This window comes from Oryzias latipes, chromosome 19 (genome assembly GCF_053564925.1).
Source record: "Oryzias latipes strain Hd-rR chromosome 19, Olatipes_Hd-rR_3.1".
Lineage (NCBI taxonomy): Eukaryota > Metazoa > Chordata > Actinopteri > Beloniformes > Adrianichthyidae > Oryzias > Oryzias latipes.
In genome coordinates, this window is record NC_136255.1 from 12,052,431 (window position 1) to 12,065,004 (window position 12,574).

Sequence of the window (12,574 nt, forward strand, 5' to 3'; positions counted from 1 at the left end):
AACTGGTTTTTTAATCCGAGCACACACTCTTTTAAGTACAACAGGCTTTTATTTTAAAACAAGATCAAGGTTTTTCTTTAAAGACAGGACAGTGGTATTATGCTCCCTTTTTTGTCAATTTGGCACTGGCAACAAATTATATGTTAAACTTTATCATAAAGCTCTAAGATTGATTCCTTAACTTAAACCTTACATTTTCAATACTAGAACTGTTTCAAACACATTTATTTCCCTTTGATGGAATTATCCTTTTTATTTTTGTGTACTTTAGTATGTTGTAAGTGTTTGGGCTTTTTATTTTATTTGTGAATTTTCCTATCATGGTCGAAAGATTTGTTATATCCTTTCATAACTTTTTGTATCATCTCTTGTCTGAAAAAGCCTTCACTCTTTTTCAAATAAAAGAGCTCTGACTTTATCACACCTTTATCTTGGAATCATTACACAAAATGATTCTTTTTACTGTCTTTGAAGACTTCGCCTGGACTTTTATACACCTTTACAGTTTAGAACTGTACTTATCATTTATTGTTGTTTTTTTTAACTTTCTGCAAAATTTTATAAGTCCACAGCAGTTTTGCAAAAAAATTGTTACTTGTGTTTTGTTTTTTAACCAAAAACCCAAACAACATACTTTTTTAATATAGGTCAAGTAATAAAATATGTTTAAAAACAAGCAATTAGTTCAAACCTATTAGGTTTTGGCTGTTTCTGTAAGAAAAAGGTTCTGACGTTTGCCGAGCATTCAAATATTCTTCATGCTCAGCTGAACTCATGACAAAATGGTACTTTGAGTCCACTGAGACATTCAGTGACTGCCACAGAAATCAGTCACGGTTGCTTGAAGGTGACAGAATTAAACGTAATAATTTCAGTATTTTTGCAGACATAAATACACAGATGTAAAAGCCAAGAGGTCAACTGCCTAAAACTTCCTCGGTTAGAGGTCAGCAGACCTAAATCGTATAAGGAAGGGGGAGAGGCGGTTTGGAACAACAGGCCCATTCACAGAGGAAAAACTTGCTTCCTGCCACTAAATGAACAGAAAATTAATTGTAGCTCGGATCGACAAAGGTCGCCATGCATCGCAGAAGAAGAATAAAACACTTTAGAGAGCTGCGAGTGGCCGCTGAGGAGAAGTACAGGTCACTGATGATGACTGATTACAATCAGAAGTGTGATGGTCAAAGGTGTGAGTGAGAGGGATTGAGCTTGGTAAAGCTAATGGACATCTCTATCAATGCTTTCCTTTGATTCTGACTCAGACAGCACAGATCAAGGGCTTACAAACTATTTGCAGCTTGCTCATGTCAAGTAGAGATGTTTGATCTCCTCTGAGTCCTGATAAAAGCAAAGCTCTCCCTTTTTCTAAAGGTCCTAGTCAAACATGTCTTTTATGATTTGCTGGGAAGAAAACATTAAATCAGCCTTTTAACAGAATTTAAAAAGAATTTTAAGCTTAATTTTCTTTGTATACCTCCTCCACCGTGAGAAACATGTCACAAGAATGTGTTATTAACACAGAAAACACAATTTTCATTGGAGTGGGTCTTATTTTTATTGGGTCTAATATTTTTAGAAATATTCTAGAAATGGCGTAATGGAGAATCGGTTTACCTCAACACTCAGATCAACTCGCCCTCCACACAAATCCTCTCCATGACCCAAAACATCTGGTGCTAATGTGAGTCAGTGGCATATCTCCCTCCAAAAAAGAAAAAAGAAAAACAAGCATGACAACTGTACGACACAAGTGGTAGGAATCAGCCAGACTCTGTTATTGCCCAGCACTTGTATCAACAAGCTGAGGCTCTTGCCAAGCTGTCAAACATCTAAACCAGGACACCCGTTGGTTCTTCTCAGCTGCAAAAGTAGGCTCTTCCTTAACTAATCTCAAATGAGGAGACGGTTAGAAGCCAAAGGAGTGTTTACTGTACAAACATAAGTTAAAATGTTGTGTCTGCGAAGCTGTCTTGTTTTCGTCTGGGAACCAGAGTGTCATTAAATTGTGCTTGATGTGACTTTGCCAGTGTCTTTTTTTTAATTTGAGATTATGTTTTTGGTCTTTTTAAAATAGTCTTGTTTTTCTTATGATGGAGGACATATATAAAGAGAAATTAAGTGTAAAAATGCTCTTCTGAGTATTTCTTTATTCAGATTTGTTGTGAATCAGGAGCAGACACAAAAATGTTGCTTGAAATAACTTGTAGCAGTGAAATAAAAAATATACCGTAAATTCCGGACTACAAAGCGCACCCGATTACAAGCCGCACCTACCCATTTTCACGTGTAAAATTAGTTTTATACATACACAAGCCGCGTCAGAGTACAAGCCGCGCATGTGTTAGGCGATATTGTCATCCTGACAGATCACGGCCAGAATCCCAGAGTGAGTGCAATTCATTAGCACATTGTGGGTGGTTCCAGCTTTGCCTCTGGCTCATGTATTTGAGTGTATCGACATCTGTCAAACAGCATGGACCTCTATTCTGTTCACAAGTTCCTCAGTTATGGTGTTTTTATTTCATTTTTTTTTACTTATTGACAATATAGGTATCATACATAAAATTACAAACAGTAACCATATAATCAACATTACATCCCTCAGTTATGATGAGGAAATTTACATCCGCGATTCCACATTTCCCATGAGTCTTAGGGGCTAAAGGCGGGGCCAACGCCCGGCTCGCCATACTGTTGTACGTGTTTAAGAATGAGCAAGTATCAGCAGTGCATGGAGGGGTGAACGGGTAAAGCTCTCCTTCCGCTTGTGTCGCAGCAGCGTTATGGGAGTAACAGGACTGGTTAAAAAACACACCGGTAAAATACAGCAGCGGCGACTGAAAAGCGCGCGCCTCAGCGTGATACGCGCGCCTCAGTGCGGCGCGTGCGTCAGAATTCAGAAGCCTCTGCACTCCGCGGACGCCTCTGCGCTCCGCTCCCGCCCCGCGCGCTCCTTGTCTCCCCTTCCTATCTACTCCGACACCTCTGGCCAGGGCTGCTTCAAGGAGGAGCACTTCGTCCCCGTTGCGCCGGTGGAAGGAGCAAATCGTTTCTGTGCAAAGCAATCGGACTTAATACTGTACGTTTTGTGTATGAGGGGCGGATGCGTTGTTACGTGTGGGAGCCTTCAGACTGCCATCCGCCCCGCAGCTCAATCAGCAGGAGAAGATGTCTCCAGCTCACACGGAGGCTGTGAGTTTTTCAAAGCAAAATTCCGCTTTTACGGTTTCCTTAGAAACCGTAAATGGAGTGTAAATTCACTCCATGCGCTGTTCTCTCCGTCACGCAGCAAACCGGCTTTTCCAAACCCGTTGGTGACGGTGGACTTTTTTACGCTGCTTTTAACGATTGCTTTTAACTTGAAAGCTTCATCATATTGTAGCGGCAATCACGTGCACGTTGGGTCTAATGGCCCCAAAGGATTCTGGGATGCGGCCGGGCATGCGTGTTTCATTTTGTTGAACCATGACTGAAGTGTCTAAGACCTGAAGTCAAGTCCATGCTGTTTGGCTGCTTAGAGGTGTGTTGAATATAAATGTCTTGTGCTTGGTGTTAGACAAAGAATACAAACTATTCACTGAGTTCGAAAGTACGTACATGGCGGCCGCTAATTAAATCCATAAATTAACCGCGTCACTGAATAAGCCGCAGGGCTGTAAGCGCAGGAAAAAAGTAGCGGCTTGTAGTCCGGAAATTACGGTAATCAGCAGGCCATGGTCCCTGCTCCGCTCACTTGTAGACTAGATCCACATACATCTTTGTTTTCCTCGTCTGAGTTGGCTCAAAACTGGGCAGCTGGCTAGCTCCAATACTGCTCGCCATTTTCGTTGCCCCACTAATGTTAGTTTGGGGTTGTGAGGGGCTGTAAGCTAGCAGCAGAACATGTAGACAGAATGATGTTGAGAGGCAGGGGTGGGCTTATTCCAAGCTAACAGTCCCACCCACAAGTCAGAGGTGAATTTCTAATAAACTACTACTGTGCAAAAACTATGCCCCCGAAAACGTCATAGGTTTTTTGATTTGGCTATAAATGGTATCATCATAATTAAAGAATCACTGGAAATGTTTTTAAAATGGATCAAAAAATTATTGGAGTGGAACTTTAAAGAGGAGGAAAACTAGGATTTCTTCCCTTTTTTGTTGTCTGGAGGAAGCTCAGTGCTAAAGTTTATTGAGTACAATATTTTTCAAGATGTAGCCCTCCTCCTATTTTTGCTGGTACTGTTGTGACAAAACAAATCAATTTAAAGAGTTCATGCTTTATATAATTAAGATCATCTTACAGATTAAAGGCCTTTTAAAAATGAAGAAAACTCTTAACATTTGCCAGAGTTATAAATAAACAGAAATGTAAACAGTTTGCAAACTTGAAAAATATTGCCGATTCATGCAGCTTAAGTCCAAAAATGTAACTCCAGAGAGACTGGTTAGCAAAGCTTGTTCAGAGGCAAAGAGAAATAATAGAACAGAGAGGCAGGTGGAAAACATTAAATTCTGCTAAAAAAGAAGAGCTAAAGATAAAAACATATGAAGTAATTTCAGTTAAAACAAGCAGACAACACTTGCTCAGTGGATTGCCCTCGTAATTCATCCATCGGAACCTTTTGTTCTTGCTGTCAAAGTTTAAAGACCCACTCCAATGAAAAATGTGTTTTTGACATGTTCCTGGGGTATTTTCCTGATGATGGAGGACATATATAATGAAAATAATGTTAAAATGGCATCTTTAAGTATTTATTCCAAGGTATTCCAAGGTTTTTCAAGAGAAAAAAAAACACCTCTGGTAATTACAAGTTTGGGCGCTAATCAAATCAAAATATCTTATTTAATACATTTGTCATTAAAAAATATTTTAAACCAGACTTTATTGATTTTATTTTTGGTGCACAAAATGTCATTTTTTTCTGTGGGAGACAATGGGAAACTGCTTCTTTCTAAAGCCTACCTCCAATGGTCTTTTAAGAAACTGCAATATTTGATACTTAAATTCTTTTCAACCCTTGTGCTACCTTAGATGACCTTAACCTTACATTGACGTGTTCTCCCTACCATGACAAAGGTGGATAAAGGTGAAAAGATTTCTTGTAATCCATGGAAACCAGTGAGGTTCACAAATCATTAAAGAAAAAAGGTTTAGCGCACTGTCTAGTGGGTCTAGATGACCCAACTCCCAATGTTAACGTGCCTAGGATAGCACAAGGGTTAAATGAGGAGCAATAGATGGAAGATTTGAAGTTAATTCAGAATGCAGACTAAAACTTTGATGCACTCAAAGACCATAAAGCTGCAATATATTAATAGGTTAAAAGTGCTGAAATCCCTGCAACATTGGAATTTTCATAAAATGTCATAATATAAAGAGGTCAAGAAAATAATGCCTCTCTATACTTTATCATCAAATCATTCTAAAAAGAATCTGAACTATCACAAACTTTAGACTGAAACATAAAGTAGGCACTTGAGGAGATTACCTCTGTTACATGCAGGGGTTTTTCAAGTCTTTCTTTTGTTTCTTTCCTCTGCATGTGCTTAACGAGCTGAGTGAAGACACCTGGTGGAGACCTGACCAGCTGCACAATCAGGCCCCAAAGCCAGCCACCAGGCCTGCATATAAGCTCCTGTGAACCACTGGAGGAGGAAGCTCTTCCTGGATCACTACCAGATGAATGTTTTGAGCTTGCTGTGTTGGAGATTGTGGGAGGTTTGTGGACAGGTAAGACAGGGTACCCTGTACACCTCATGCAGCTTGCGTTCTGTTAGACACACTAAGTAAGTTGGTTGGTGCCACCCCTTGTATGTTTTATCATCACTTTATAGATAAGGCAGTGAGTCTTTTCTTTTCTTGTTTTAGTTTTAGCGCTTTGATAGCCAGGCTGAGTTTTGTTCTATTAATTTCATTCCTTTGGCCCAACCTTTGTCCCTACCTCCCCAACTCCACGTCCAATAAAATCTTTAAAAGTTCCTCATTGTGTGTGTTTATGTTACGTACACCTCCGCCCTAGACCTGTTCGTTTGTGAACGTAACATAATTGGGGGCTCGTCCGGGATACTGTTAACCTGTGTTTGACATTTACGTTTGTTTTCACACAATGTTTGATTTACAGGACTTTCTGGATCACCCTAGTCATCTTAAAGTTGACTTGTGTCGCAAGGATGATCTTTTGCTTATTGCTGCTCATTTTGGCATTAGTGTTTCTAAGCAAAGCCTGAAAAGAGAAATTAAAAACCATGTGGTGGGGAAGTTAATTCAGATTGGTGTTCTGGGAGAGCCTATGGATGCTGGCCATGCTGTTCTGGGAGAGGCTGTTTCTCCTGGTGTTTCTGTTTCAGATGTGAAGGACCATATCACACCCATTCGTCCACCAGAGGGTGTTCCTGCAATGCCTGTCACCTTGCCCCGCTTTGATGCATCCTCTCCTCATGTTTCTGGTTCCGGTGCCAAACTAAAAGTACGGCTAACTCGACTCCATTTGGAAGCAGAAGAGAGGGAGAGGGTGAGAAAAGCAGAGTACGACCTACGTCTCCAGGTGAAAAAATTAGAAATTGAAGCCGAAAAAGAGATCAGGCTCCGCCAGATAGAACTCGAAGCCATGAAAATTTCCTCAGGACAGTTTCAACCCTCACTATCTGAAAAATCGGGGGACGTTTTAACAAAGCACAGTTTTGATGTCAGTAGAAATATTGCACTTGTACCAGCATTCAGGGAGTCAGAAGTTGATTCGTATTTCAATGCATTTGAAAGGGTTGCTAGTGCACTAGACTGGCCAAAAGACATGTGGCCTATTTTGCTCCATTGCAAATTGGTTGGAAAGGCCCAAGAAGTTGTGTCTGCTTTGTCTTTACAGGAAAGCTTGGATTACAGTGTCCTCAAAGAAGCTATACTACGTGCATATGAACTAGTGCCTGAGGCATACAGGCAGAGGTATCGGAACCACAAAAAGTCCAGTGAGCAGACTTTTGTGGAGTTTGCACGTGAAAAGGGGAATCTCTTTGACAAGTGGTGTGCTTCTAGCAATGTCAAAGATGACTTTGAAGCACTACGTCAGCTGGTCTTGCTAGAAGACTTCAAGAGAGCTTTGCCAGAAAAGCTTGTGGTGTTCTTAAATGAACAAAAAGTGTCTTCTCTGTCTAAGGCGGCTGTCCTAGCTGACGAGTTTGTGTTGACACACAAAAATGTATTTGGGGCACTTCACTCTCAAAGCCACTCTGATCCTCTATTAACTCGCCTTAGCCATTCAGATAAACCAAAGCCACCATTGTCACCCCCTCGCTCATGTTTTTACTGCCACAAAAGGGGACATCTTATTGCTGACTGCTATGCCCTGAAGAAGAAGTCAACCTCTTCTAGTCAACCAAAGGGAATGGGATTGATGCAGGCTACATGTTCTGATCTCCCACGTCAACAGGAGGGTATCAACATGGACCCCTGTTTCAAGCCATTTGTCTCAACTGGTGTTGTGTCTCTTACTGATGACACGGCTGTCCAGTGTCCTGTAAGAATCTTAAGAGACACTGGAGGGTCACAATCTATAGTCCGTGACGGTGTTCTGCCCTTAACAGAGGCGTCATCGTGTGGTTCCTTTGTCATGATTCAGGGAATTGGAGCAAACCTGGTTTCTGCTCCTTTGCACACGATCTACCTGAAGTCATCACTTGTAACCGGAATGGTTAAAGTAGCAGTTCTTTCAGCTCTGCCTATCGACGGCGTTGACCTCATTTTAGGTAATGATTTGGCTGGGGGGAAAGTCACCCCAGTCCCTGAGTTACTCGACAGCCCTAGCATGGATGATGTGCCAGATAAATTGATGGATGATGTTCTTTTTCCATCATGCGTTGTGACCAGGGCCCGATCCAAGAAGGGTGAAATTGACCTGTCTGACTCATTTCTTGCCACAGATGAGTCGTCTGACGGAGAAGAGCGCACAAAGGAAGTGAAACAAGTTGTGCCTCCTCTCACCAGCATTGCCGATCCAAATCCTGCTAGTCGTAAAGACTTTATCATGGCTCAAAGATATGATGTAACCCTTTCCAGGTGTTTGTCTTCTGTTGTCTTGAAGGAGGAGGCTAGGAGAAAAACAACTGCTTACTTCCTTGACAATAATCTGCTGATGCGACGATGGTCAGATGGATTGGAAACCGGAGGCAGGGATGTGTATCAGGTTGTGGTGCCCACAGATTACCGTAACAAGGTTCTGTCCTTGGCCCATGACCACCCCTGGTCTGGACACTTGGGGGTTAACAAGACCTATAACAGGATCCTGAGGCATTTTTTCTGGCCTGGCCTCAGGGCAGATGTTGTAAGGTTTTGTAAAACATGTCATAAATGTCAGGTGGCAGGTAAACCAAATCAGGTGATACGACCTGCTCCACTCCATCCCATCCCTGCAATAGGAGAGCCATTCGGAAGAGTAATAATAGATTGTGTGGGGCCATTGCCAAAAACAAAGATGGGGAACCAATTCCTATTAACTATAATGTGTGCTGCTACTAGGTTTCCTGAGGCCATCCCTTTGAGAAAGATTACAGCCCCAGTAATCACCAAAGCGTTGGTGAAATTTTTTACAGTGTTCGGACTCCCAACAGAAATCCAATCGGATCAAGGAACGAATTTTAAATCAAGAACCTTTGCCCGAGCATTAGAGTGTCTTGGGATCAAACACGTGACTTCCAGCCCATATCACCCTGAGAGTCAGGGAGCTCTGGAGCGGTTTCATCAGACTCTTAAGGCTATGTTACGGAAGCACTGTTATGACTCAGAGAAGACATGGGATGAAAGCATTCCCTTTGTTTTGTTTGCTGCTCGTGAGGCTGTACAAGACTCTCTTGGATTCAGTCCTTCAGAGTTGGTGTTTGGACATGACGTCAGGGGTCCACTTAAAATGTTAAAAGAAACTCTTGTTTCTCAGACAAAGGAACTTAAGAGCGTTCCAGAGTATGTTGCCAAACTAAGGGCCAGACTCCAGCAGGCTTGTTCTCTGGCAAGGAACAACTTAGTTTTCTCTCAGGAGAAGATGAAGCGACATTACGATCGGCAGGCCATAGTAAGGTCATTTGAGTGCGGTGACAAGGTATTGGTTTTTTTGCCCAAACCTGGATCAGCCTTGTCTACCAAGTTTTCTGGACCTTACATTGTGGAGAAGAAGTTAAGTGCAACAGATTACCTCATTCGAACCCCTGAAAGGCGTCGCAGTACAAGAGTGTGTCATGTTAACATGCTCAAACCGTACTACACTCGTGAGATGCAAAATCAGGAGCAATCTCAAGATGCCAACACAGATAGTTTGCCTGTGGCTTTAGCCTTGACTGCATCTCCACCTGAAGACAATGACTTTTTGTTGTCCGACATTGGAACTCAGGGGATTAAATTGTGTAATAGTGACATAATGTCTAACTTGCCTTTCCACCTAGCTCACCTATCAGAAAGTCAGTTTAGAGATTTAGAGGCATTGATTAGGGACTTTCAATGTCTTTTTGGTGATGTACCCTCTCAGACAACATATATTGAACATGACATTGTTCTTACTACCGCTTCCCCAATCAAGCAGAATGCATACCGGATTAACCCGGTAAAGAGAAGCCTGATGAGGAAAGAGGTGGAGTACCTCTTGCAGCATGGTTTAGCCATTCCAAGTAGTAGTCCTTGGAGCTCCCCTTGTCTTTTGGAGGTTAAAAAAAATGGAAGCCCTCGGTTCTGTACCGATTATCGTAAAGTGAACGCGATTACAGTACCAGATGCCCATCCGTTACCACTTATTGATGACTGTATAGATGAGATCGGTCCCGCAAAATTTGTGACCAAGCTGGATATGCTAAAAGGGTATTGGCAGGTTCCTCTGACTAAGCGTGCTTCTGATATTTCAGCTTTTGTTACACCTGACTACTTTCTCCAGTATACGGTCATGCCTTTCGGGATGTGCAATGCACCTGCAACCTTCCAAAGGCTGGTGAGTAAAGTACTGGGGGATGTTAGAAATTGTAGGTCATATCTTGATGACATTGTGGTGTACTCGGATGACTGGAACAGCCATGTGTCATCTCTGAGGAAAGTCTTCACGCGTTTGTCAGCAGCCTCATTAACGTTGAACCTCGCAAAATGTGAGTTTGGGAAAGGCACAGTCCTTTACCTTGGACAACAGGTTGGCAGTGGGAAGATATGTCCAGCTAATACTAAGGTGCTGGCCATCAAGGACTTTCCAATACCTACCACCAGGAGAGAACTCCGTCGCTTTCTGGGGATGGCTGGTTATTATCGTCGGTTCTGTAGGAACTTTTCTTCTGTTGCTGCACCCTTAACATCGATGACTAGTCCTTCTGTGCCTTTTGTGTGGTCTAACGAATGCCAGCAGGCTTTCAACAACCTCAAAGGCATCCTGTGCTGCAATCCTGTCTTGTCTGCTCCCGACTCTTCCAGGCCTTTCAAGCTTGAAGTTGACGCTAGTTCTGTGGGAGCAGGTGCGGTCCTATTGCAAGAAGATGAGGACAACATTGACCATCCTGTTGCGTACTTCTCCCGCAAGTTCAACAAACACCAACTACACTATTCAACTATAGAAAAGGAGACACTTGCACTGTTGTTAGCCCTGCAACACTTCGAAGTGTATTTAGGCTCTAGTTGTGTACCGATAAAGGTGTTTACAGACCACAACCCTTTAGTTTTTCTCTCCCAAATGTACAACAACAACCAGCGTCTTATGAGGTGGTCCCTAATTTGTCAAGACTACAACTTGGACATACAACATAAAAAGGGCTCTGAAAATGTGATGGCTGATGCTTTGTCCAGAGCAGTCCTGGAATGAGAATTTTTTTTTTTTTTTTTTTTCCCTCTTGCATTGTACCAAACATGTTTGGTCTTGTATGGGTGGGGGTGTTACATGCAGGGGTTTTTCAAGTCTTTCTTTTGTTTCTTTCCTCTGCATGTGCTTAACGAGCTGAGTGAAGACACCTGGTGGAGACCTGACCAGCTGCACAATCAGGCCCCAAAGCCAGCCACCAGGCCTGCATATAAGCTCCTGTGAACCACTGGAGGAGGAAGCTCTTCCTGGATCACTACCAGATGAATGTTTTGAGCTTGCTGTGTTGGAGATTGTGGGAGGTTTGTGGACAGGTAAGACAGGGTACCCTGTACACCTCATGCAGCTTGCGTTCTGTTAGACACACTAAGTAAGTTGGTTGGTGCCACCCCTTGTATGTTTTATCATCACTTTATAGATAAGGCAGTGAGTCTTTTCTTTTCTTGTTTTAGTTTTAGCGCTTTGATAGCCAGGCTGAGTTTTGTTCTATTAATTTCATTCCTTTGGCCCAACCTTTGTCCCTACCTCCCCAACTCCACGTCCAATAAAATCTTTAAAAGTTCCTCATTGTGTGTGTTTATGTTACGTACACCTCCGCCCTAGACCTGTTCGTTTGTGAACGTAACAACCTCTATTCCTAATCTATTACATCACCCACTGAAAATATTTTTTATGCCCTTATTTCTCTTGTTTATATTGAATGCAATAGTGATTCAGTGATCCACTAAGTCCAACCGGCTCCCGCCCGCCCTCCTTCAGTGCACAGCTGTTAAAACACTCCACATTATTCTCATAATTGTTTCAATGTGTGGTCTGTAATTTGAATGTGCCAAGTTGGAGGAGTGAAGTTCTGAATGGTTGTGGTTTAAAGGCAAGCATTTACTGTCATTCTTTTGTAAATTCCAAATGCCTTATTGGCAGGTGACTCAATATTTTACAACAAAACCTAATTTACCAAGAAGTACCGGTAAATGAATCACTGACCTTTATAGGGACAGACTGCTTGAAATGGACCCACATCATATTTAATTGTGGCTTAATAGACAATCTCAGAATAAACAAAAGTTACTTTTGTTTTTTTTACTCTGTAATTTATGAGCCAAGAGGAGGAGATTTGACAGACAGAGATGAATTGGAAAGAACTTTAAGGTATGCATGTTAGAAAATGGTTTCTTTTGGCTCAATCATGGTATGAAATCGTAACTTTTGGTTTACATTTTTCCTAATCCCAAATGTCACATCATCTAAAAAGTAAATAGGAATGGAGCATATTTATAACAAACTTAAATGTACAAAGCACCATTTTTAAAAAAGATCTGTGTTTGAATGCTTCAAGTTGGAAAGGAACTGCGTACTCATCATTGTCAAATGACTATGTTTAGATTTGTAGTGAGTTGTTAAATCCCAAACCACACCATATATTGCATATATTTTAATGCATCTTAGCAATAATAGTCAAACGAAGAAATATAAAGGACATTTAAGAGAGTCCAAATTAGTTTTAACTAAAAGAACTGCAAAAAAATGCTTAAAAAGTTATTTCATATAGAGTCGTTTTTTAAACCTTTAGAAATGTGTAAGTAATTGTTTTCTAATTCAAACCTTTTTTATTGTTAGTGTAATGTAACATATCTTTTACAATATTTGCATTTCTTTTCAACATCTGTTAACACCAAAAGAGGAATGAAATACTAACAGTTTGGAGGGAAACATGAAGGATATTGCAGTATTGTGCAGCAAAAGTCCAAAAATATGCAGCTCAGCTGGAGAATCTACAGCAG

The 12,574-nt window shown here is 41.5% G+C and overlaps 1 long non-coding RNA gene across 1 annotated transcript; it reads left to right on the forward strand.

Annotated features, from left to right (window-relative positions):
• The first annotated feature begins 5,466 nt into the window (after positions 1–5,466).
• On the forward strand, positions 5,467–11,355 carry LOC144987791 (uncharacterized). The gene is made up of 2 exons (XR_013651457.1): positions 5,467–5,716; positions 6,334–11,355. It is a non-coding gene; the product is annotated as an uncharacterized LOC144987791 (long non-coding RNA).
• The last annotated feature ends 1,219 nt before the right edge of the window (positions 11,356–12,574 follow it).